The sequence below is a fragment of the Rattus norvegicus genome, chromosome 5, assembly GCF_021556685.1.
Source record: "Rattus norvegicus strain SHRSP/BbbUtx chromosome 5, alternate assembly SHRSP_T2T, whole genome shotgun sequence".
Taxonomy (NCBI): Eukaryota; Metazoa; Chordata; class Mammalia; order Rodentia; family Muridae; genus Rattus; species Rattus norvegicus.
Genome location: NC_141538.1, coordinates 83,206,405 through 83,231,716, shown reverse-complemented (window position 1 = coordinate 83,231,716; position 25,312 = coordinate 83,206,405). Strand labels below are relative to the sequence as shown.

Here is a 25,312-nt window from a genome sequence, read left to right as displayed (position 1 = left end):
CTGCAAGGTCTTGCCTTTGGAGGAGACTCTGAATGGCTCCTGCTCCTGGCTACAAAGGCATTGATCGTACATCTGCTCTCTGTGGCTACCCACTGTCCCATGCCAACCGCTTTGCTTTTGTGATTCACTGGGTCTGATATCTGGCAGAGCAGACATATATGCTGACATAAGAAATAACAAGGAGCCTTCATTCCCTCAGGAAAGACCTTTGCCTTCTGATGTCAGAAAGATGGGAAGAGCTGAGAGGGAATGTCTGGAGTGCCCTCCTGGTTGCTACATTTAACTTTGGACTGCTTCAGCCTTTCCACCCCTAGACCAGCTCTCAGAACTTTACAGGCAAGTTGTAAAAAGTGGACTCAAATGTGGAACGTGAAGCAAGTCCTTTGTTGCCAGATCTCTACCTCCTTCAAACGGAATCAAGTCTCAGACCTAATGGGGGGTAAAGTGAGAATATGGAGGAGGGTGATCCAGTTAGCATTTTAAAGCTAATAAAAGAAGAAAAAGGAATCCAAACCAGGCATGTGTACTTTCTCTGTTTGCAGACAAAGCATGACTTCATTTACAAGGTTGACGAGTCTCTGTCTGCTATGACTCAATCACATCCCTTGAGTCATGCCTCAGTTCCCTCTGTGCCTCTGATGAATATGAAATCTCAACTTCCAAATCAGCAGTCTTTTGTTCCAGGACCTATAAAAAATACCAAAGAAGATGTTATTGATTTTAAGATCACTGTTTAAAGGAAACAGCTGAGAAACAGGAGTTCATTTTTTTATCATCTAGAAATAGTCAGCAAACTCCTTCTCCAACATGTTTGGGACATGTTAGAGTTCCATCTGGTCTGAATGTTGTGTCATTCAATACTCATAAAAATTCTACTCTCCTCAAGGAGAGAATCACAAGACTTCATGCATTCCTCTGTATCTCAAAATATACTTTCCTGTAATTAGTACTGGACAAATTCAAGATGTACATGAGCTCAGAGGTATTTGTAATATAGTCAAGGTGGGAGGTGGAGTTTGGGGACTTGGCTGAGAAACTAAAAAGTGTTCATTTGAGTACCACATCTGAGAATCTCACTGGAGGCTGGGAAATTGTCTGGGATGCATTTGATATCACATATGTACTATAGTGTGTGTGTGTGTGTGTGTGTGTGTCTGTGTGTCTGTGTGTGTCTGTGTCTCTGTGTGTCTCTGTGTGTCTGTGTCTGTGTGTGTTTCTGCTTCTATGCATTTGTGTATGTTCTCTCCTTTGCAAAACAACAGATTTAAACACTAAGCTCAGACTCTGATAAACTCAGCAAGGCAGCTTCTCTGTCTGCACTGGCAACAGCAGTTGCTTAACAAGCTGGCCATCCTTCTGTTCTCAGGTTCTGTGATTCTTAACGTGCTCCCCAGATCAGGCTGAGAAGAGGAATCCCCGCTAAGAAAAGAATGTCTTCCATTCTGCATCAAGCTCAAGAAAGCTATCCAGACCTGGTAAACTACAGCCATAGTAGTAACATGCAACAAGTCTCCAAGTCATTCCAGTCTTTTCTCCAAGCTCTGGCATATTCTCCCTGTTTAGTATCTACCTGTGTGCAAACTCCAGGGCAGTACATTGGATGGAGACCCATGGGGCCCCCAGTTCAAAGAAACAGCTATCCAATGAGCTCTGCTAAGGATAACTAGGTCTTTCCCATCTCCATGCTTCAGTGTACTGCTCTGTAAATGTAGGACTTACAATTCTGGTGCAGGCCTGCTTCCACAATGAATGCAAGAACCCAAGGAGTAGGGTTAGACTTTATCATCTGTACATCTTTCTGTATGTACAGTGGATTATATTAGCAGCAGTAGATTTCACAGGACAATGCTACTTTATACAAACGAAAATTCTACTTCCAGAGGATCCAAGTTCAATTTCAATACACAGAACTCACAAGACATCTCATAACCATCTGTAACTCTATTTCCAAGGAATCCAACAAAGAGAAATTACAATTGATCATTTCTTATCACTAAATTTCTTTTCTTAGAATTCAATTATGAAATTGTGTGACTGGGGATCTAGCTTAGTTGATAAAAGGTATATTGCTGCACACACACACACACACACACACACACACACACACACTCTATAGGGTCATATCTTATACCTTAAATATACACATTAACAGTAATATTTAAATGAAAATCTCATTAAAATTAGAATATAGCAAGAAAAATTCATTTAAAGAGATGGATTCATATGTAGTAGAGTTGATGGTAGGTAGACAAGAATAGTGACTGTGTATTAATTATCTGTTACTATATAAAAAAATAATGCAAACTATTAAAGACAACCTAAAGGTAGTGTGTACCACCATTGGTACAAATGTGGGGTTGACAGCCTTCTCAGTGTATGCAGTTATTAACATTTTTATCTGTCACAGTGCCTGCACATTATGAATTTAGGGTAATTCTGGGTAAACATTTTAAATCTGGTTTGTAGTAAGATTTTATCCAAAACTTTAGGCCTTGGAGACTCACCTTGGGCTGGATTCTATTGCCAAGATGGTTCACTCATGTGGTCCATGAGCCATTGTTGTTGACTCTTGTTCCCAGTACTGCTTGAGTGTCCTCTTGACGCATTAGCTCCTGAACTCCAAGGAAGAATCATCTGAGAGACCAAGGTAGAAATAGCACTATCTACTATGAACTCTCCTCAGACATCACACCCTGTCAATCTATCATTACCCACATAACTCAACCTGTTGTAGCATGGGTGGAGACTGAACATCACGGAGATCAGGCAAGAGTCCCCTTCCAGACTGACCAACACATTGTGACACGGCTAAGGAGAGGGTTTTTAGAAAATCTACAGCCACAGTTCTACCAAGAAGGCATTGGAAGAGGCAGGAATTTCAGTCAAGATGTCTCAACACTGCCAATGTTAGAGAAAAAGAGGATTTACAATTTCTAGTCCTAAAAGACTGTCATTCCCATCTTTGTACCAATAGTAGTACTACCTTTAGGCTGTCTATTTCAAGGGGAAATCCAAAACTTTCCCACCTTGTCATGGCAAAGCACTATGTATCCCTAGCCTCAAGGAAGCAGCTGAAGGCTATTACTAGGACCTAGACTCACTGTCTAGGCTTGAAGCAAAACATGATGGTCAAATTTAAAGACAAATGGGAAGCTGATATTAAAGGTCTTCTGCTACAGAGTTATCAATGACTGTTCAGCTGATAGATTGTGAGTCCTATGAAATATACTATAACAGTTTATAACTGCTCCTACTAATATATATTTTTGTTAATATAGAATGATGTATAATATATAAGTCTCTACTATAAAACAAATATAAATCTCTACTTCTTGGACTTCTGGATTAATCTGGGGACTGTGTGAATCCTGAATATCTATATCTATGGCATTGTTAGCATTTTCTCTGTATACATTCTGTTTTGAGTGCTTTTTTTAATGAATCATTAATTCAATGTCAGCATTTCACATAAAATTCAAATAGATTCTATTTTCATAGGCTAGCCACAGTGCTACCATAAACCTTGCTTTTCTGAAAGTGACTGTTCCCTGGAATTATTTGAGTATCATGCAGTGTCCTATTCATCATGGTCCCTGCCTTTTTTCTACTTTCTTACATCTTCTGCCAACTCCCAACCAATTAGCTGAATACTGTTGAGTTAATCCAAGTAACTCTTTTGTAGGAGGGCCAAGTGAAGCCTTGCTATCTAGTGGACTTACATATTTTTACATTTCTCTATAGCCACATGACTGGAATGGTAAATGCAACCATCACAGTAGGATTGTTTCTCATCTCAACTGACACCCATCCAAAACTTTCAAAGCATCTTAAGGAGTGAGACTCTCTTCTCCTAAATGCACGATTAAGCTAAAAGATATGGCATTCCATCAAGGATATGCAGGAAAGGAGCTATGTAGCTCAGTTCTAACATGTAACTCCAGCAGAACAACTAATTAAAAGTTTACATGTTAATTACTAAAGAAAGTTGATTAATAAAATGTAGTAGTCAGAGAAAATGCAAGTAGGAAACTCTTATAAGTCCTCAGAACACTGGTAACAGTCTTCAAACATTATAGATTCCAGTCTGTTCAATACATCCTCATCTTTGTGTTCTTACTAATTTGAAAATTGACAAAAAACTTTTACTTCCTCATTTCTTGACTTTTATGAAATCACTATGTTGGCCTATACATAGAAGGCAAATGTTTTTAACTACATTGCAAATAAAATGGTAAATAACAAAGTAGGCAAAGTAGGATGGACAGAAATATTGGCACACCAAAAAGCTTTCCATGAAAGATGATCTAAAAGGCCAAGCTACACAGCTGCTCCCATGGTCAATAATTAGAATGTGAAATCTTCAGCATAAACTGGCTATGTGCAGGGTCACTGCCAGTGTCCAATTATTCTCAACCAGACCTGCTTCACAGAGGAAAGAAGAAGCTTTGCTTCTTAAGGGCATCTGAGTTCAGATAACCTTTCCTGCTACCAATCTTAAGGGACAGGTAAGATCTAGAGGGATGGATTCACCATAGAGCCACAACCACTTCAGACTTAGGCCATGTATCATGCCGCACCTATACTACATGATAATGAAGGACCCTAGACATTATGACTCCCCTTCTCTGGACCACATCTGCTCCTCTTCTGGGTACTGTTGTATCTAGAACAGTATGTTCTCCCCTACCACATAAAAGTCATAGCACCATTTGCACAGAAACTAGAAACAGAGCAAATGGCATATCATATCTCTCTTCACTTACTCAATCTTCTACTATTTGCCTGGTGTTTACAACATGCTAGGTGTGGTGACTGAGGGCTCAATGAGCAAGCTATCCAGTCTTCTTACAGAGGAAATTAGTCATGCAGAAAAAAAAAAGATCAAAAGTACTTAGTAGGAAATGGGTCGAATGTTGTATGGGAGTTGGGGTGGGAGAAAGGCAATTCACAGAGTAATGAATAAAGGAAAGGTGACATTAGGGGAGATGGCACCCAGACTATTTGAGAAGAAGAAATTATCAGAAGGAGAGCAAAAAAGAAAAAGAGCATTAGAAGCAAATAATCAAAGTACATTATACGAATTTATGAAAATCTTATAATAAACCCATTATGCTACACTGAAGTGGCAATTTCAGCTTTCGTTGGAGGCTCTGTTGTTTCATGTGATGTTTTTCTGGAAGCTGTCTTGTGAGATGATATTTTTCTGATTCAGACATGAGAATGGATGTTTTACTGAGGCACACACTTGAGAGAATGTATGATGTTTGGAAAGTGTGAACGTATAACCCAACAGACAGGGAAGAATGCTCTTGCCTTGGTTTAAGTTACAATACTCTGCTGGCCTCCAGTGATCTTTGCTTGTTGTGACTTGATAGAGAGAAAAGCACCAGAGAGCTTCTCATGGTATTCCAGCTGCTTCTTGCTGATTTCATGGACTTGTAGTGATTTGGCTTGGTGGAGCCTCAAGGTTTCTTCTGGATTGAGCCACTGCTACTGATTAGTGTTTGGTGTTTGATGATTGAAGTGGACTGCCATTACTGATTCATGTTTGGAATTGCCCCAAAAACTACTTTCTCAGTTTCCTGTTAACTTTTATTTTTCCCTACCTCTGGTAGGTGGGCTAGAAGGAAGATTGAAGCATTTAGGAACCCTTATTAAAGAGATTTCGAAAAATCTGAGCCTGTACTGCGCAATTAACATATGAATATATATGTTTAAAACCAGAAGTGAACAAAATCAAAGGGTTAAATTCAAGCAATCCAGAGAGGAGTGGCCATATATCAGATGGAAAAAGACTTGCGTGAAAGCCTGGTGGTAGTAGTGGGAAGCATGGTGTTCTTGGAGAATTAAGAGCAGCTTCGTGGAAGTGGGAAGCACACAGGAGTGGCTAGAGGACAGATAAGACATTTTTAGTTATCCTAGCTCCACAGAAAGCAAAGCATCTCATAACATGGAGGGAGACGTGCATAACAACATAAGCACTGCCAGGTGGGAAACAAAAGGTAACATCCAGGCATGAGAACATTGCTCCAGCTTACAATACCAATGGATGGCAACTGCAGAAAAATTCAAATCTCAACGCTGGCTTTTAATCTGGGTTCACCATCTCTGACACTGAGGAGGAGAATGTAACAAAGAACCTGTAGTAAGGGATGGACTGGCAGGACAAGGTGAGGGATGAGCTGTTAATCCTTCTGGATTCCCAGCTCAACAGAATTGCTGCTTCTAAATGAGCAGTGGGTCATGATTTTCACTCAACATAAAACAGACTGAAGACCGGAGGCAGGCTCCCTCCTGTTCAAGAGGGACTGATAACCAAATGTTCTTTTTGGAGATGAAGCCACCTGGTGAAAAAAAAGGCCGTGTGAAGCTAGTTTAGCTTCAAAGGTCAAGCTGAACCAAGCCAGATGTGCTCCTTAAGTAATGGAGCAAAACAATCCCACTATCTCCATGGAGCAGGAATTTTAAACAGTTGACATGAATTGCATCTCTGGATAGCAGCCTCAAAGCCCACTGCAAGGAAACATTTCAGAAATTCTGATGAAAGAGGAAATAGACTAAAGAACACCCTTCAACTGAGAAGTATACAAAACAAAAATCTCCAAACATACAACATACCTAATACTTAAGAAAAATCAACATCTGAATAAAAGAAAAAAGTGAAATTAGAGTCACATGAAAATCAGAATAGTAGTCACCTGTCTGTCAGCTACCATCAAAGGATGGGTCTACTAGTTACAAATAAAAGAAAGAAGAAATTGTGCACCAGGACTAGGGAAAATGGAAGAAATACATAATGAGTATACAAAGAGTATAATAAAAAAAAAAGCACGGGCCCTAACTGTGCCCCTCAAACTCTCCTAATTAATGTTCACAATTGTTCTAATAATATATTTTCAATTAATCTGTTTACCTATCTACTATCTATCCAATCTATCTCTCTATAGTTACATACATCTATCTCCACATGCATATAACACATATACACACCACATATCAACTCAACACACCTTCTTACTAGTTTTTTTCCACAGCAAGACTAGATAACATTAAGTTCACCTTCATTTTCTTAAACACAGGTTCTTATAGCTCACACAAGTACACATATAAAAATAAAACATAGATAAGGCTAAAATATCTATTTTGAAATTTATTTATTTACATCCCGAATCCTGGTCTTCCCTCACAGAGTCCCTGCTCCAAACCCCATTTCCTTGTCTTCTGAGAGGGTGGGACCCTCTCTGGGTATCTCCCACTCTGGCATATGCAGTCTCTGTAGGGTTAGGCACATTCTTTCTCACTGTGGCCAGACAAGGCACACACAGGCATGCGTGCGTGAGCACATGCATGCGGGCACACACACACACACACACACACACACACATACACACACACTCATTTATTTAATGCTCACAACATTTTTCTGACATAAGCATTATCATCGTCATCATTTTATAAATATAAAAACTTAACTACAGTATTAAATGATCTGGCTCAAATAGTATAGCCTAATGACAGAAGCTAAATTTAAGCTAAGTGTATTGTTAGACCCTATACTACATGGCCTACCTAGTGTGTGACACAATGTAGGAACAGTTACTTTAGAATCTGGGTGAAACCAAGATGCTTGCTTCTTCCCTCCTCTACCCTACTATTTCCTTATATATTTTCCATGATCTCTGGCCAATTAATAAAAACATACATTCCATTTTTTATAAAAACAGGAAGATGAGGTAATCTAGCCTTTTCTTTAAAACCATATGACTAGGAAGTTTTCATTGTAACAGAAAAAGAAAGAAAAATCATGTTTCTAGTTCAAATTTAAATCACTTACAAGTTCCAGAAAATGACTATGCCAATTGCAATATAGAAAAAAAGGTAAAAACATTTTTGTCAAAATGGGAAACATCCAAGGCCTCTCTAAACTTTTAGCAAACTTTTACAGTCCCATGAAAGTTGGTCCCAAAGAAAGGTTCAAGTATTGTTAAAAGATATAAAAGTGAGCAAATGTTGATGGAAGAAAAAAGAAACTCAATGAGATCCTTGTTCTTCTATTAAAGAACAGGCAGGGCTTAGTTTAGTTTTCCTTTTCTTGCAATTTCAGCTAAAATCCCAGAGAAGGTTTCATTGAAATTGACCAGTCAGTATTTCTGTTTACCAAATAGACTAAAGAATAAAAGAAAGATTTGAGAAAAAAATCATAAAGTGTAACAAGTCTCCTCTTAACTCTGTGGCATGTAAGACAATATGCTATAGATACAAAAGGAAAGAGATCAGTATAATAGAATTAGGCATTTTGAAAGAGGCTTGTGGAAAACTGGCTTTATCTGGGATGCCATTGTAAGCCACCACTGAAAGCACAGGCTTTTTAACAAGTTGGACAAAGGCAAATGCCTTTCCATATGGAAACAAAACAAAATTAGATTATAGCTTTAGGGAGAAATAAATTCCAGAAAAATTGCAGGCTACAACATAAACATAAAAAGTCAAATTTCTACATTGTTCCCCCTTCTACGTGGGATTGAAACATCGTCACTTGGGCCTTCCTTCTTGTTAAACTTCTTAAGGTCTGTCGGTTGTATCATGTGTATTCTGTACTTTTTGGCTAATATCCACTTATCAGTGAGTACATACCATACATGTCCTTTTCAGTCTGGGCTAGCTCACTCAGGATGATATTTTCACTTGTGTGCAAAACTCTTGATGTCCTCATTAAGAGCTGAATAGTATTCCATTGTGTAAATGAGCCACATCTTTTCTGCATCCATTCTTTGGTTGAGGGGCATCTTGGTTGCTTCCTGCTTCTGGCTACTATGAATTAGGCTGCTATGAACACAATCGAGCATCTTTAGGGTATGTGTCCAGGAGCAGTACAGCTGGGTCCTCGGGTAGAACTATGTCCAATTTTCTGTGAAACTGCCAGACTGATTTCCAGAGTGGTTGTACCAGTGTGCAGTTGTACCAGCAATGGAGGCGTGTTCTTACTTCTCCACATCCTCTCTAGCATGTGCTGTCCTGGGAGTTTTTATCTTAGCCATTTTGATTGCTGTAAGACAGAACCTCGGGGCCATTTTGATTTGCACTTCCCTGATGACTACAAGTGCCGAATGTTTCTTTAAGGGCTTCGAGGCTATTCAATGTTCCTCTGCTGAAAATTCTCTGTTTAGCTCTATACCTCTTTTTTTAACTGGGTTTGTTGGAGTCCAACTTCTTGAGTTCCTTATATATTTTAGATATTATCCCTCTGATGGATGTAGGGCTAGTGAAGATCTTTTTTTTCCAATCTGTAAGTTGCTGCTTTGTACTATTGACAGTGTCCATTGCCTTACAGAAACTTTTCAGGTTCATGAGGTGAGGTCTCATTTATCAATTGTTGATTTTAGAACCTGAGCCGTTGGTGATCTGTTTAGGAATTTTCCCCTGTGTGAATGTATTCAAGGCTAGTTCTCACTTTCCCTTCTATTAGGTTCAATGTATCTGGTTTTATGTTGAGATCCTTGATCCATTTGGGCGTGAGCATTCTTCTACATCCAGACCACCAGTTAGACCAGCACCATTTGCTGAAGATCCTTTCTTTTTTCCACTGGATGGTTTTTTAATTCTTTGCTATAGATTAAGTGTTCATAACTGTGTCAGTTAATTTCTAGGTCTTCAGTTCTATGCCATTGATCAACCTGTCTGTCTCTGTACCAATATCATGTGGTTTCTATCACTATTTCTCTGTAGCACAGTTTGAGGTCAGGGATGGCTATTCTCCCCCACCCCCAAAAATTTTTTATTGTTGAGAATTGTTTCGGCTACCCTGGGTTGTTTTTTTTTCGGGGGGGGGGGTTCACATGAAGTTAAGAATTGCTGTTGCCATGTTTTTGAAGAATTGTGTTGGAATTTTGATGGGGATTGCCTTGAATCTCTGGATTGTTTTTTTATATAAAACAGCCATTTTCACTACGGTAATCCTACCAATCCATGAGCATGGGAAATCTTTTTATCTTCTGAGGTCCTCTTTGATTTCTTTTTTTCAGAGGCTTGAAGTTCTTGTAATACAGATCTTTCACTTGTTTTGTTACAGTTATACCAAGATATTTTATATTGTTTGTCACTATTGTGAAGGGTGTTGTTTTCCTAATTTCTTTCTCAGCCCATTTATCATTTGTATAAAGGAAGACTACTGATTTGTTTGAGTTAATTTTATATCTAGCCACTTTTCTGAAGTTGTTTATCAACTGTAAGAGTTCTCTGGTAAAATTTTTGTTGTTGCTTATGTATCATATCATCTGCAAATAGTGATACCTTGACTTCTTCCTTTCCAATTTGTATTTCCTTGATCTCCTTTTGTTGTCTAATTGCCTAGCTAGCACTTCAAGTGCTATATTGAATAGATAGGGAGAGAGTAAACAGTCTTGTCTTGTCCCTGATTTTAATGGGCTTGCTTTAATTCTCTCTCCATTCAATTTGATATTGGTTTACCATATATTGCTTTTATTATGTTTAGTTATGTGCCATGAATTCTGATCTCTCAAAGACTTAACATGAAGGGGGCGTTGGATTTTGTAAAAGGCTTTCTCAGCATCTAATGATCATGTGTCTTCCTTCCTTTAGTTTTTTTATATAGTGGATTACATTGATAGATTTTCATATATTGAAAATTCTGGGATGAAGCCTACCTGATCATGGTGAACAATATTTTTGATGTGTTCTTGGATTTAGTTTGTGAAAATTGTATTGAGTAGATTTTTGCATCAATATTCATAAGTGGAATCAAAGTAATCAGGGAAGACAGAGGGACGGGGCAGGGATCTAAGTTGGAAGTGGGAGAGAGAGAGGAAAAGGGGGGGTCATGATCAGGTAAGGGTGTAGAATGGAGAGAAGCCCAGAGGGCCAGGAGAATGAATGGATATATGCAACTTCTGAGGTGGGAGGAACCTCTAGAAAGTCCCGGAGACATGGGATGTAAGGCAATATCCTCCTAGGACTCAATGGGAGTGACCTTAGTTGAAATGTCCAACAGTGGGTAGATGGAACCTGTAGAGACCACCTCCAGTAATAGTCAGGACTCCAAATAGAATGATGGGGTTACCAACTCCTGTTCAAATTTTTTTGATTCAGAATGGTTTCGAAATGTCCCTAAAGGTTTAGAATGTCCCTAAAAGAAATGTAGGGACAAAAATGCAGCCAATACTGAAGGAAAAGTTGACCAGTGACCAACCCAACTTTGGATTATCCCAGGGGCTGGCACCAAACACTGATGCTATTTCTGATGCTATGTAATGCTTGCAGACAGGAGCCTAACATAGCTGTCCTCTGAGAGGCTCTACCAGCAGCTGAGTGAGACAGATGACAGATACAAATACGTACAGCCCATCATTGGACTGAGAATGGCGACCCTATGAAAGAGTTAGAGGAAGGTCTGAAGGAGCTGAAGAGGAGTGTAACTCCAGAGGAAGACCAACAATGCCAACTAACCAGGACCCCTCAGAGCTCCCAGAGACCAAGCCTCCAACCAAGGAGCATATATGGGCTGGTCCATGACCCCCAACACATATGTAGAAGAGACTGTCTTGACTGGCCTCAGTGGGAGAGGATGAGCCTAACCATGTAGAAGCTTGATGCCCCAGGGGATGGAGTATCCTCTCAGAGGTGAAGGGGAAAGGGGTGAAGAACTCTGTTAGTGGGGTACTAAATGGGGACAATGTTCTGGATGTAAATAAATAAAATAATTTAAAAGCTAATTTTAAAAAGTCAATTTTCTAAACTTTTCTGAGAAAAATGACTAACAAAAGCCTTTGAAACCAAACTGAAGGACTTACTGAGCCAGGTACTAATGATAAAACTAAAAACATAAAATTTTCTCTTCATATTCTTTGATAGTTTCATACATGTTAACCAATGAAATATAATCATAAACATACCCATTTTCCTCCTCCAGCTCCTCCTGTAACCCCCAACTCATCCCTTTTCAAACTTCATTCTCCTTATTTCTCCTCTTCCTGTTCCTATTCTTCCTCCTCCTCTTTCTCCTCCTCTTCCCTCTCCTCTTTCTTCTCTTCCCTTTTCTCCTTCTTTTCTTCCTTCTGTGTGTATACAATTCACTATATTCCATTAGTGTTGCCAACTATAGAAAAACTTAAACAATTGTACATGGTAAAAACACACAAAACATGAACTGGAAGCCATGAGCTTGAAAGGGTTATTCACCATTTTGAACTCACTTGTTGGGTTGATTACTTAGTTGATTTATAGTCAAGTTCTTAGGTCTTCTTGCTATATATAGACAATGTTATCCTTGAACATCTGATCTTCCTGCCTCTATCTCTCAAGTGACTGAACTTTCATGTCTAGCCTATGCCAGGTTATTCTAAACAGTAATTCTAAACAATAAATAATTCCTGTTGACTAGGCAGGAGGAAAGCTGTCCACAGATCAATGTGGTAGACCCTAAATTTCAAGAGAAAACCAAAGACTCTGCCAGAGAAACTACAGAAAAATCTCAGCACACAATGAATATACAAAATGAATATATAATTGCGTTTGCTAATAGATGCAAATTAAAATGCAATAAATGGGCTGAATAAATCTTCCAAAAAACCCAAAAACCTTAAAAATGAGGCTCTTTGTCCTACCCATCAGACTGTCTACTAGCTGACAATGTTAATATGTTTATAAGATATAGGAAATGGAAACTCCCATGGAGTACTGTTGAATAGGTGGATTGGTAGAAATTTGAAAGGGAAATAAGATTATTTCTAACAACAGCATTTGAAGAATATTTTTGAAGGAAAGTCAGCTATCAAGTGAAGTGTGCTACAACTTATACCAAGCTTGACTAAATGCATGTTGATTTATGTGCATATACATATATATATATATATATATGTAACAAAGACTTAATAATTCACTTGTACTTTTGTGAATGTGTGTATCACTTGATAATGTAAAATATAAAAATCTTGCCAATGGCATTAGCATGATGGGTAGGAAGGCTTGAGGCAGATAGAATAATTAAGACATTCATAACTTTAGGTGATGTGCAATGGCAGTTTGGATCATGATGGTAGGTGATGGAAGACGCCTCATCTTAGGAAGCAGAGCAAACTAAGACTAAGGAACTAAGGAATGAAGTCACCATATGAGCACATTTTGGGTCTGTGATCATACCTGAAGCAAGAGACAATATATGAGTTCATTTAGAAACACATCTGTTCCTCTCTCCATCCAACCATGGGAAACAAAAGCTAAAGAGACATATGTTAACAATTTTAAACCATCCTAGAGCTGAACTGAACTAAGAGTTTCCAAATATTACGTCAAAAATGAACTTACTTTTCAGCAACAGAAAACAGGTAACTTTCAAGTAGATAAAATCAGTGTCATACATTTGAGAACATACAATCATTACACACAGAGAGAGACTAGAAGCATCCAGAAGTTTACGAAACTGAACATGGCCGCTTCAATCCAGAAATAGGGAAAGAGCCTAAGATATCTCATGTTCTAAAGGTAATTTGATCTCTTGCTCAACCTTCAACTACATAAATAGCCAAACACTTCACCTTAAAGGCTGTCTGCTCCCTTTCACTACTCCACCAAAGAGGCACCATATCAAATAGACCTGCATCTAAGTTCTCATTTTATATTTGTGACCTTTATGGTTCTGAACAACTCTTAAAAATTCTTTGATCCTAAAACTCTTTTTTTTTAATAAAAAGGTATTACACAATCACTGACCTAAGAGAAAGACATCCCATATATTGCAATTACTCTCTATATGTATAAATACTATTCCTAATGTTCCAGGTAGAAAGCAACTAAGTGCAAAAAAGGTTGCAACTATTTCCCCCTGCCCTGTCCTGCCCTGCCCTGACCTGACCTGACCTGCCCTGACCCGCCCTACCCTGCCATCTCTATCTAATACTTCCTTACTGTCCTTAACCTTATGAATTTATGCATGCATCTATAAGACACAAATGTTGAGTCAAATCCACTGCCATCTAATCTCTTCCTAAAGTTAGCCCAGGCTGCAGGCCCACTGGTTACTTTTACCATCCTTACCTTGCCATCCATCGTGTTTTTCTTCAGCCCAGCATCAAACATCATGGGTATATGGTTAAATAGTATATGTCTTAAGTCCCCAGTGTGTATTTTGAAATTTATAGAAGTTTTTCTGAGTTCCTCCTTTTAACTTTTCAAGTTTATTGTTTAAGATGTATTTGGGTGGCCAGCTGTAAGGCTGCTCTCTGCATTAATTATTTGCAGATGTTGAGGCTGCGGGATGGGGATTAGGGATGCCAGAAAAATCTGTGTCCCTTGTTCTGCATCAGGACACAGTTTTATACACACATTTACAAGAGTGTGAGCTCAACAGAAAGGCTTAACTCTGTCCAAAATAACAAATAATGTCTCCTGACACCTCCGAAAATGGAAATCAACTTAGAGCAGACTATAAATGTTGAAGAATTCTGTCCCACAACAATAGGATACACCCTTAGGGAGCAAACGTTCTATATGCCAGACCCTATGCTACAATGCTTGCATTAACTATCATTAGACACCCCCACCCCCCTGAAGATACTTTCATTGTATCCTCAATTTCAAGATTAAAAGGCTCGAGAATCAGACAGTTAACTTTAGTTGCCCAAGATAACACAGCTGATGAACAGAAGACTCTCCTCTGAAAGTCAAGAGGTTCTAATCCTAGATCTGTGGTTTCTTTCTCCACTGGTGACAGAGAAGAATGAAGAGGTTCCATGTATTAGTATTTCCACATAATTAAACAACTGGATATCCTAATGGCTGTTCGCCCTGCATGGTGCTAAGATAACAGCTTTTAAAAGTGAGGTTCCAATGATCAAGTCCTTAGGAACTAGGATTCTAATGTAAGGTCCCTGAGAAACTCCAAACTCATGTCATCTAAAGACTGAAATAGTTTATGCATCAAAAATACTATTCTGGATAAGCACTGATACATTAGAGGCAAATACTTCTTAATGAGTATCATTACTTACAAACATTCTAGAGAGTCATTCAGTGGTTCATGCATTTCATTTTTATTATGATCCTTACATGACCTTAAAATAAAAGACAGGTTGGGAATATACATCAATTGGTACAGTGCTTAAAAAGCATACAAAACCTTGGGTTTGAGACACAGAACTGCATAAACTGGGCAAGGTAATGCGTGTAACCCTAGGACTAGATATGCAAAGGCAGAAAGATCAGAAATACAAGGTCATTCTAGGCTACATAGAAAGCTTGAGGCTAACCCAGGCTACATAATATTCTAGTTCAAAAGAAGAATCTTGAAAAGCAAAGAAATATACCTTCCTCTTGTTCATGAATTACTATTGCTATGGGTACCTTCTTTTTGGGCTCTAGATTCATTTTTATGACTCTGCTTAGCAACCAGGCACCCATACCAACAACAAGAAGTCTATTCAGCTTTCTCTTGTTCCTTTTCACTGACATAATATACTAATTTCTGGTCACTGTGTTGATAACATGGTTTATCATGGCTTCTACAAGGAAACCCAAGGAAATTCAGAACACTATACCATCTGGAAAGAGACCAAAGACATAGTCATTAATTTGTAACAGTAGAGAGGGACCAAGAATAGAGAAAGGCCTAGAGACTCAGACATTAGTCCCCAATGTCAAAGGACTAGTCAGAAGCAGTGTTGATAGCATCCTCTGGGTCCTCTGGAATCCAACATAGGGCTCTCCAAGCCCTACCAGCTCTCCCGTGGCAGCTCACCCAGATGCCCACAGTTGTGTAGTCATGGTGAGAGGGATCAAAAGACAGAATTGCTGCTCTCGGCAGAAATACTGTAATGGAAACCATTTCACAGACTGGAGCAGCCAAAGACTCCTGCCTCATCATATTTTAGCTCCAGGCAGAGCCAGTGACTCATGTTGGGCATTTGGGTGTGTCTTCTCTAAAAAGCCACGGTATCCTGGGTAGAGTCTTAAGAGAATGAAAAGGAAGTGTGCCGTTCCCTGCTGTAGTGGCAAAGAAAATGTCTAGCCAGGATTCCTGGCTTAGGTACCTAGTGTGCCTCTGTGGTCATTAAGATAACAAGGGTCTGAAATTTTGGAGTGTCCATTCATTTCAATAGTGTGAATGTTTGCCTTGAAGTTGGAATTTGAAGTTGTAAGGAAAAAGTGAGTTTTTCAGACACATCTAGTGCACTTGATTTTTTTCCCCATCTCTAACAGGCTGAATTAGTCACTTAACTTGGGCAACCCTCAATTGCTCATTTATGAATGGATATAATAAAAATACTTTCCTTGCAGAGTTGTGGCAGTGGTTGTCTGAAATAAATGGTGAAAGATTTCCAGCAAAGGCTCTCAATGGGAGTTTAGTAAAGTTTGTGTTTCACTCGGTTGATAAAGCTGCACTGAAGCCAATGAAAACTATTTGGAAGTTACGGTAAGAAGAATAACGACACCGAACACACACCAAGGAATCATCATATAGTGCCAAAGGCACTTTATAGATACTATTGAACAAAAGGTACTGAAGGGGAGAAATCATCACAAGGGCTCTTATGAAATGAAGACTGGAGGCTTGATGGTAATCCATGAACCAAGGTATGAAGGCAGCCATCAGAATCTAAGAAACTGTGAAGAAAAAAGCCCTGCAAGAGAACAGAAGCAGATAACACCTTGATTTGACCATGTGAGACCTAGCCTAAACTACAAGTCTCCAAAAGTGTATGGCAATATATTTGTGGGGTGTGGGGGGAGGGGTCTGTGAGAGTGTGTAAGTGTGTGTGTGTGTGTGTGTGTGTGTGTGTGTGTGCGTGTTATGTAAGTAAACGAGTGGGTGTAGATGTGTATTTGCCCACATGTGTCTGAAGGATAGAGAATAACTTTGACTCCTGAGATAATATTTACTTTGTTTTCCTCTTTCCGGTTCTGTCCCAAGTTGGCCTTGAACTCAGAGATCTGCTTGGCTTTGTTTCCTGGGATTAAAAATGTGTAGCATCATGCCTGGACCTAAATTTAGCTGAGCGGTACTTACCCCAATGTCACTTAATTCAATTTAATATCTTTGAACACAGGATTCAGCTCCATTTCACTTCCTGGTGTCCCCTTAATACTCAAACCATATATGTCATATTTTTGCTTTCTAAGGTGAAGAAAAGCTTAAATCCAGGTGTGGTGGTACATGCCTTTAATCCCAGGAGACAGAGCCAGGAGGTCTCTGAGTTCAAGGTCAATCTAGAGAAAGTTGGAGGACAGCCAAGCTTAGACAGTGAGAGAATTAGAAAACAGAAAACTGGTGATAGAATAAGACGGGGGCGGGGTTAATTGGGGGATGGGGTATGTTCCAGCCCCAGGAAGCAGCAGAACATGGCAGCTTAGGCCATGTGGTTCTGGTTTTAGAGTCCAGAATAAAAAGGGAATGCTGGAAAAATTGATGCTGGTTAGCTGGAGCTCAGAAATTAGTAATGATTACGAAGAAGCCAGCATCACTGAGAGTCACATGAAGAACTGAAGCTGAGGCAACTGAAGAAGAGGCTAAATGTGAAGTGTGAAGGGACCGGACAAAGGGATGAGGAGCCAAAGGCAAGGGAAGGGCCACAGTAAGAAGGGGATGGAGGAGGGGGTCTGTGCTCGTGTGAACGGCCTCAGAAGGTGACCCAGTCATAGTGTGACACACTGAATGAATAATGAACAGAATTAAGGTAAGCAGACTAGAGAAAGCGGACTGCATAAGGGAAGACAGTTTCCAGGTGAGAATATTAGCGTGACTGGATAGGTTTTCCCATAGTAGAAATGGAAATGAGACCATCAAGACATGAACAGGAGTTATCACAGTCATCACTGTGCCCTCCTTTTAATTCTTTTAGAAATCCCATGAGTCCATATCAAGAACCCATTTCCCAGATGAAAAAAAAATTATGGAGACTCAAAAGAGGATCCTTTCCTCCTACTGGGTTGTCTCATCCAGCCTCAGTATGAAGTGAGGTACATAGTCATACTACAACTTGATATGCCATGTTTAGTCTATATCCATGGAGGCCTGACCTTTTCTGAAAAGAAACAGAGAAGGTAGATGGATGGGGCAGGGGGGAGACTTGGAGGAAGAAGCCGAAATTGCTTTTGGAATGTAAAATAAATAAACAAAAAACAAATAAATGGTAAATAAATAAATAAATGTATTTGTATTTTAAAAGAGTGGTATACAAACTAAATATATAATTTGGGGTCCTGGTCCAAAATGAAAATGAAAAATTCTTACAAAAAGAACTTGTAAAATGTCTTGTTCCAAGACCATTATTTTAAGACCGTGATAATAGAACAACAAGTCAAGCACAGAGATCTTCTGAACACCAGGCTCCATACTACTGTATGAGTCCTTTGCTCATAAGAAAATCCCATGTCACAGCTGGGAGTCAAATTGCTCTGTCAATAGATCAGGAAGTAAGGCTGTTAACCATGACCGCTCTTGCATTCTGGATGTGTGAGCCATTACAAAACCATGAGACTCAAACAGGATGAGTACGAAGTAGACTCATACTCTAAAATGGTGGGACTGTTCATTACTAAAGCATAACCTAGCCCAGGCTGACTGACATACTATGCTCAATAAAACCTCATGCAGCCACTAAGTTGTGCAGTTAGGAGCTGAGCCTGGACATTCAAGTCCTATGTTCTTTCTTGAAATCTATGCCTTCTGACTATAAGTTACAGCTGGCTTTGGAATCATAGAATCCACTCAATGAGTCACAAGAAGGTTTTTGTAAATGAGATAATCTAACAAATGTGAATTGGGCATATTACATACCATAATGGTATTTTCATAAAATCATTTGTTTGGTGTGTGTTCAGAGTCACAATAAAAAATATACTTGTGTATATGGGCCACTATCAAAAAATGTTAAAGGTTACTGTTCTGTGTCATACTTTCAACACAGGAAAAAAAAGATAAGTCTACACACGTCAACCCACTCATGCTACACACTCATGATTGCCTTTTAAATGAGCTTAATGGAAGGAAACTAGGGCACTACTGTCAAGGTAGTTACTGTGTTAGATTTTACAGTTTCCCAGATAGGAAGTACTCCAGATTTTTGCCCAACGTGAAACTCAATCTTTGCACTGTGCCTTTTTAATGACATTAATTCTCTGTCTCCCCTTGCCAGCTTTTAAAAGGACTATGAAGTCATCGCTTCAGATACAGGGAACAAGCCTTCATTGTCTTCTGACAGAGCAGGCAAATTTGGGGCACAGATGTGCCCACTGGGGCAACTTTAGAAAAGCAGGCAAGAAGCCACTGTGTCACCAGCTCCAGGATTCATGCCAGGCTTCCTGTCTTCAGACTGCAGTGGGATGAGGCCCTCAGAAGGGAATCATCAAGGCATACCAGCATCTGTTCAGCGGGAGTCCCAGTTATTCAGCGGGAAAAAGACTGTGGGAAAATTTGCATTGGCTCTACCAACACTGAACTGTCACATCTGCCTTCCTCCCACTGCAGCTGTGGGTCTAAACCTCTACCTGGGACAAAAATTAATTATTAATTAATTAATTAATTAATTAACGGAACTAGAAATTGTTTTCTTGAAGTTGCTGAAGATTCCAAGGCGTGAGCACTAGTGAGGCTATAGAACACATTTTTGATGTCCGAATGCAGAGGTTTCCTCTACATGTCCCTTACTATTGAGCAAAATGACTCAGAAGTGATATTATATTATTTTGATGAAGGTAGGGTTTAGGATCCTATTATCCAGACCTTGCTGATTTGAAGAGCGTTGTTCACTATTTGTCCTCGTGAAAGAATCACCATCCCTTGATGCAAGAAGTTGACTTTGAGCTTGTAAGTTTTCTGTCTCCAGAATACTTGGGGGGATATAGCTCTCTCCCTGTCTCCCTGTCACCCTGTCTTTCTGTCTCTGTCTCTCTGTCTCTGTCTCTCTTTCTCAGACATACAGACATGCACACATGTTCACACACACACACACACACACACACACACACACACACACACATTTTTCTTTTTTCTATTTTCTACTTTTCTATTTTCCTAGAACCAAACGACTAAATCTGCTTGCCTGTGTTTCTTTGGATTCTAGGAAACAGAACCATACATAAGGCTGAATCATATCAATCATGTAGATACATGTATTTTCCTACTTGTATTTCTCTGGCCTTGGCCTTGGTTTTCTATTTCTTTTTTTTTTAATTTTTTTTTATTAACTTGAGTATTTCTTATATACATTTCGAGTGTTATTCCCTTTCCCGGTTTCCGGGCAAACATCCCCCTCCCCCCTAGCCTTCCTTATGGGTGTTCCCTTCCCAACCCTCCCCCCATTGCCGCCCTCCCCCCATAGACTAGTTCACTGGGGGTTCAGTCTTAGCAGGACCCAGGGCTTCCCCTTCCACTGGTGCTCTTACTAGGATATTCATTGCTACCAGGGTCAGTCCATGTATAGTCTTTAGGTAGTGGCTTAGTCCCTGGAAGCTCTGGTTGCTTGGCATTGTTGTACTTTTGGGGTCTCGAGCCCCTTCAAGCTCTTCCAGTTCTTTCTCTGATTCCTTCAACAGGGGACCTATTCTCAGTTCAGTGGTTTGCTGCTGGCATTCGCCTCTGTATTTGCTGTATTCTGGCTGTGTCTCTCAGGAGCGATCTACATCCGGCTCCTGTCGGTCTGCACTTCTTTGCTTCATCCATCTTGTCTAATTGGGTGGCTGTATATGTATGGGCCACATGTGGGGCAGGCTCTGAATGGGTGTTCCTTCAGTCTCTGTTTTAATCTTTGCCTCTCCCTTCCCTGCCAAGGGTATTCTTTTTCCTCATTTAAAGAAGGAGTGAAGCATTCACATTTTGATCATCCGTCTTGAGTTTCGTTTGTTCTAGGGATCTAGGGTAATTCAAGCATTTGGGCTAATAGCCACTTATCAATGAGTGCATACCATGTATGTCTTTCTGTGACTGGGTTAGCTCACTCAGGATGATATTTTCCAGTTCCAACCATTTGCCTACGAATTTCATAAACTCGTTGTTTTTGATAGCTGATTAATATTCCATTGTGTAGATGTACCACATTTTCTGTATCCATTCCTCTGTTGAAGGGCATCTGGGTTCTTTCCATTTTCTGGCTATTATAAATAAGGCTGCGATGAACATAGTGGAGCACGTGTCTCTTTTATATGTTGAGGCATCTTTTGGGTATATGCCCAAGAGAGGTATAGCTGGATCCTCAGGCAGTTCAATGTCCAATTTTCTGAGGAAACTCCAGACTGATTTCCAGAATGGTTTTACCAGTCTGCAATCCCACCAACAATAGAGGAGTGTTCCTCTTTCTCCACATCCTCGCCAGCATCTGCTGTCACCTGAGTTTTTGATCTTAGCCATTCTCACTGGTGTGAGGTGAAATCTCAGGGTTGTTTTGATTTGCATTTCCCTTATGACTAAAGATGTTGAACATTTCTTTAGGTGTTTCTCAGCCATTCGACATTCCTCAGCTGTGAATTCTTTGTTTAGCTCTGAACCCCATTTTTAATAGGGTTATTTGTTTCCCTGCGGTCTAACTTCTTGAGTTCTTTGTATATTTTGGATATAAGGCCTCTGTCTGTTGTAGGATTGGTAAAGATCTTTTCCCAATCTGTTGGTTGCCGTTTTGTCCTAACCACAGTGTCCTTTGCCTTACAGAAGCTTTGCAGTTTTATGAGATCCCATTTGTCGATTCTTGATCTTAGAGCATAAGCCATTGGTGTTTTGTTCAGGAAATTTTTTCCAGTGCCTATGTGTTCCAGATGCTTCCCTAGTTTTTCTTCTATTAGTTTGAGTGTGTCTGGTTTGATGTGGAGGACCTTGATCCACTTGGACTTAAGCTTTGTACAGGGTGATAAGCATGGATCGATCTGCATTCTTCTACATGTTGCCCTCCTGTTGAACCAGCACCATTTGCTGAAAATGCTATCTTTTTTCCATTGGATGGTTTTGGCTCCTTTGTCAAAAATCAAGTGACCATAGGTGTGTGGGTTCATTTCTGGGTCTTCAATTCTATTCCATTGGTCTATCTGTCTGTCTCTGTACCAATACCATGCAGTTTTTATCACTATTGCTCTGTAATACTGCTTGAGTTCAGGGATAGTGATTCCCCCTGAAGTCCTTTTATTGTTGAGGATAGCTTTAGCTATCCTGGGTTTTTTGTTATTCCAGATGAATTTGCAAATTGTTCTGTCTAACTCTTTGAAGAATTGGATTGGTATTTTGATGGGGATTGCATTGAATCTGTAGATTGCTTTTGGTAAAATGGCCATTTTTACTATATTAATCCTGCCAATCCATGAGCATGGGAGATCTTTCCATCTTCTGAGGTCTTCTTCAATTTCTTTCCTCAGTGTCTTGAAGTTCTTATTGTACAGATCTTTTACTTGCTTGGTTAAAGTCACACCGAGGTACTTTATATTATTTGGGTCTATTATGAAGGGTGTTGTTTCCCTAATTTCTTTCTCGGCTTGTTTCTCTTTTGTATAGAGGAAGGCAACTGATTTATTTGAGTTAATTTTATACCCAGCCACTTTGCTGAAGTTGTTTATCAGCTTTAGTAGTTCTCTGGTGGAACTTTTGGGATCACTTAAATATACTATCATATCATCTGCAAATAGTGATATGTTGATCTCTTCTTTTCCGATCTGTATCCCCTTGATCTCCTTTTGTTGTCTGATTGCTCTGGCTAGAACTTCAAGAACTATATTGAATAAGTAGGGAGAGAGTGGGCAGCCTTGTCTAGTCCCCGATTTTAGTGGGATTGCTTCAAGTTTCTCTCCATTTAGTTTAATGTTAGCAACTGGTTTGCTGTATATGGCTTTTACTATGTTTAGGTATGGGCCTTGAATTCCTATTCTTTCCAGGACTTTTACCATGAAGGGGTGTTGAATTTTGTCAAATGCTTTCTCAGCATCTAATGAAATGATCATGTGGTTCTGTTCTTTCAGTTTGTTTATATAATGGATCACGTTGATGGTTTTCCGTATATTAAACCATCCCTGCATGCCTGGGATGAAGCCTACTTGATCATGGTGGACGATTGTTTTGATGTGCTCTTGAATTCGGTTTGCCAGAATTTTATTGAGTATTTTTGCGTTGATATTCATAAGGGAAATTGGTCTGAAGTTCTCTTTCTTTGTTGGGTCTTTGTGTGGTTTAGGTATAAGAGTAATTGTGGCTTCGTAGAAGGAATTCGGTAGGGCTCCATCTGTTTCAATTTTGTGGAATAGTTTGGATAATATTGGTATGAGGTCTTCTATGAAGGTTTGATAGAATTCTGCACTAAACCCGTCTGGACCTGGGCTCTTTTTGGTTGGGAGACCTTTAATGACTGCTTCTATTTCCTTAGGAGTTATGGGGTTGTTTAACTGGTTTATCTGTTCCTGATTTAACTTCGATACCTGGTATCTGTCTAGGAAATTGTCCATTTCCTGAAGATTTTCAAATTTTGTTGAATATAGGTTTTTATAGTAAGATCTGATGATTTTTTGAATTTCCTCTGAATCTGTAGTTATGTCTCCCTTTCATTTCTGATTTTGTTAATTTGGACGCACTCTCTGTGTCCTCTCATTAGTCTGGCTAAGGGTTTATCTATCTTGTTGATTTTCTCAAAGAACCAACTTTTGGTTCTGTTGATTCTTTCTATGGTCCTTTTTGTTTCTACTTGGTTGATTTCAGCTCTGAGTTTGATTATTTCCTGCCTTCTACTCCTCCTGGGTGTATTTGCTTCTTTTTGTTCTAGAGCTTTTAGGTGTGCTGTCAAGCTGCTGACATATGCTCTTTCCTGTTTCTTTCTGCAGGCACTCAGCGCTATGAGTTTTCCTCTTAGCACAGCTTTCATTGTGTCCCATAAGTTTGGGTATGTTGTATCTTCATTTTCATTAAATTCTAAAAAGTTTTTAATTTCTCTCTTTATTTCTTCCTTGACCAGGTTATCATTGAGTAGAGCATTGTTCAACTTCCAAGTATATGTGGGCATTCTTCCTTGATTGTTATTGAAGACCAGTTTTAGGCCGTGGTGGTCCGATAGCACGCATGGGATTATTTCTATCTTTCTGTACCTGTTGAGGCCCGTTTTTTGACCAATTATATGGTCAATTTTGGAGAAAGTACCATGAGGAGCTGAGAAGAAGGTATATCCTTTTGCTTTAGGATAGAATGTTCTATAAATATCCGTTAAGTCCATTTGGCTCATGACTTCTCTTAGTCTGTCGACATCACTGTTTAATTTCTGTTTCCATGATCTGTCCATTGATGAGAGTGGGGTGTTGAAATCTCCCACTATTATTGTGTGAGGTGCAATGTGTGTTTTGAGCTTTAGTAAGGTTTCTTTTACGTATGTAGGTGCCCTTGTATTTGGGGCATAGATATTTAGGATTGAGAGTTCATCTTGGTGGATTTTTCCTTTGATGAATATGAAGTGTCCTTCCTTATCTTTTTTGATGACTTTTAGTTGGAAATTGATTTTATTTGATATTAGAATGGCTACTCCAGCTTGCTTCTTCTGACCATTTGCTTGGAAAGTTGTTTTCCAGCCTTTCACTCTGAGGTAGTGTCTGTCTTTGTCTCTGAGGTGTGTTTCCTGTAGACAGCAGAATGCAGGGTCCTCGTTGCGTATCCAGTTTGTTAATCTATGTCTTTTTATTGGGGAGTTGAGGCCATTGATATTGGGAGATATTAAGGAATAGTGATTATTGTTTCCCTTTATATTCATATTTGGATGTGAGGTTATGTTTGTGTGCTTTCATTCTCTTTGTTTTGTTGCCAAGACGATTAGTTTCTTGCTTCTTCTAGGGTATAGCTTGCCTCCTTATGTTGGCCTTTACCATTTATTATCCTTTGTAGTGCTGGATTTGTAGAAAGATATTGTGTAAATTTGGTTTTGTCATGGAATATCTTGGTTTCTCCATCAATGTTAATTGAGAGTTTTGCTGGATACAGTAACCTGGGCTGGCATTTGTGTTCTCTTAGGGTCTGTATGACATCAGTCCAGGATCTTCTGGCCTTCATAGTTTCTGGCGAGAAGTCTGGTGTGATTCTGATAGGTCTCCCTTTATATGTTACTTGACCTTTTTCCCTTACTGCTTTTAATATTCTGTCTTTATTTTGTGTGTTTGGTGTTTTGACAATTATGTGACGGGAGGTGTTTCTTTTCTGGTCCAATCTATTTGGAGTTCTGTAGGCTTCTTGTATGCCTATGGGTATCTCTTTTTTTAGGTTAGGGACGTTTTCTTCTATGATTTTGTTGAAGATATTTACTGGTCCTTTGAGCTGGGAGTCTTCACTCTCTTCTATACCTATTATCCTTAGGTTTGA

At 39.4% G+C, this 25,312-nt stretch overlaps 1 long non-coding RNA gene across 2 annotated transcripts in view; it reads right to left on the bottom strand.

The window, feature by feature from the left end:
* LOC103692377 (uncharacterized) overlaps nt 1-25,312 on the bottom strand; it is an 83,119-nt gene that overhangs the window by 22,140 nt on the left and 35,667 nt on the right. Inside the window, exons 4-5 of one of the 2 annotated variants that reach the window (XR_015620945.1) lie at nt 2,505-2,634; nt 528-687 (exon numbers count right to left, since the gene is read on the bottom strand). This is a non-coding gene — a long non-coding RNA (uncharacterized LOC103692377). Of the gene's footprint in view, nt 1-514; nt 688-2,504; nt 2,635-25,312 lie in introns of those variants that run through there. The other variant, XR_015620944.1, reaches the window with a different exon arrangement.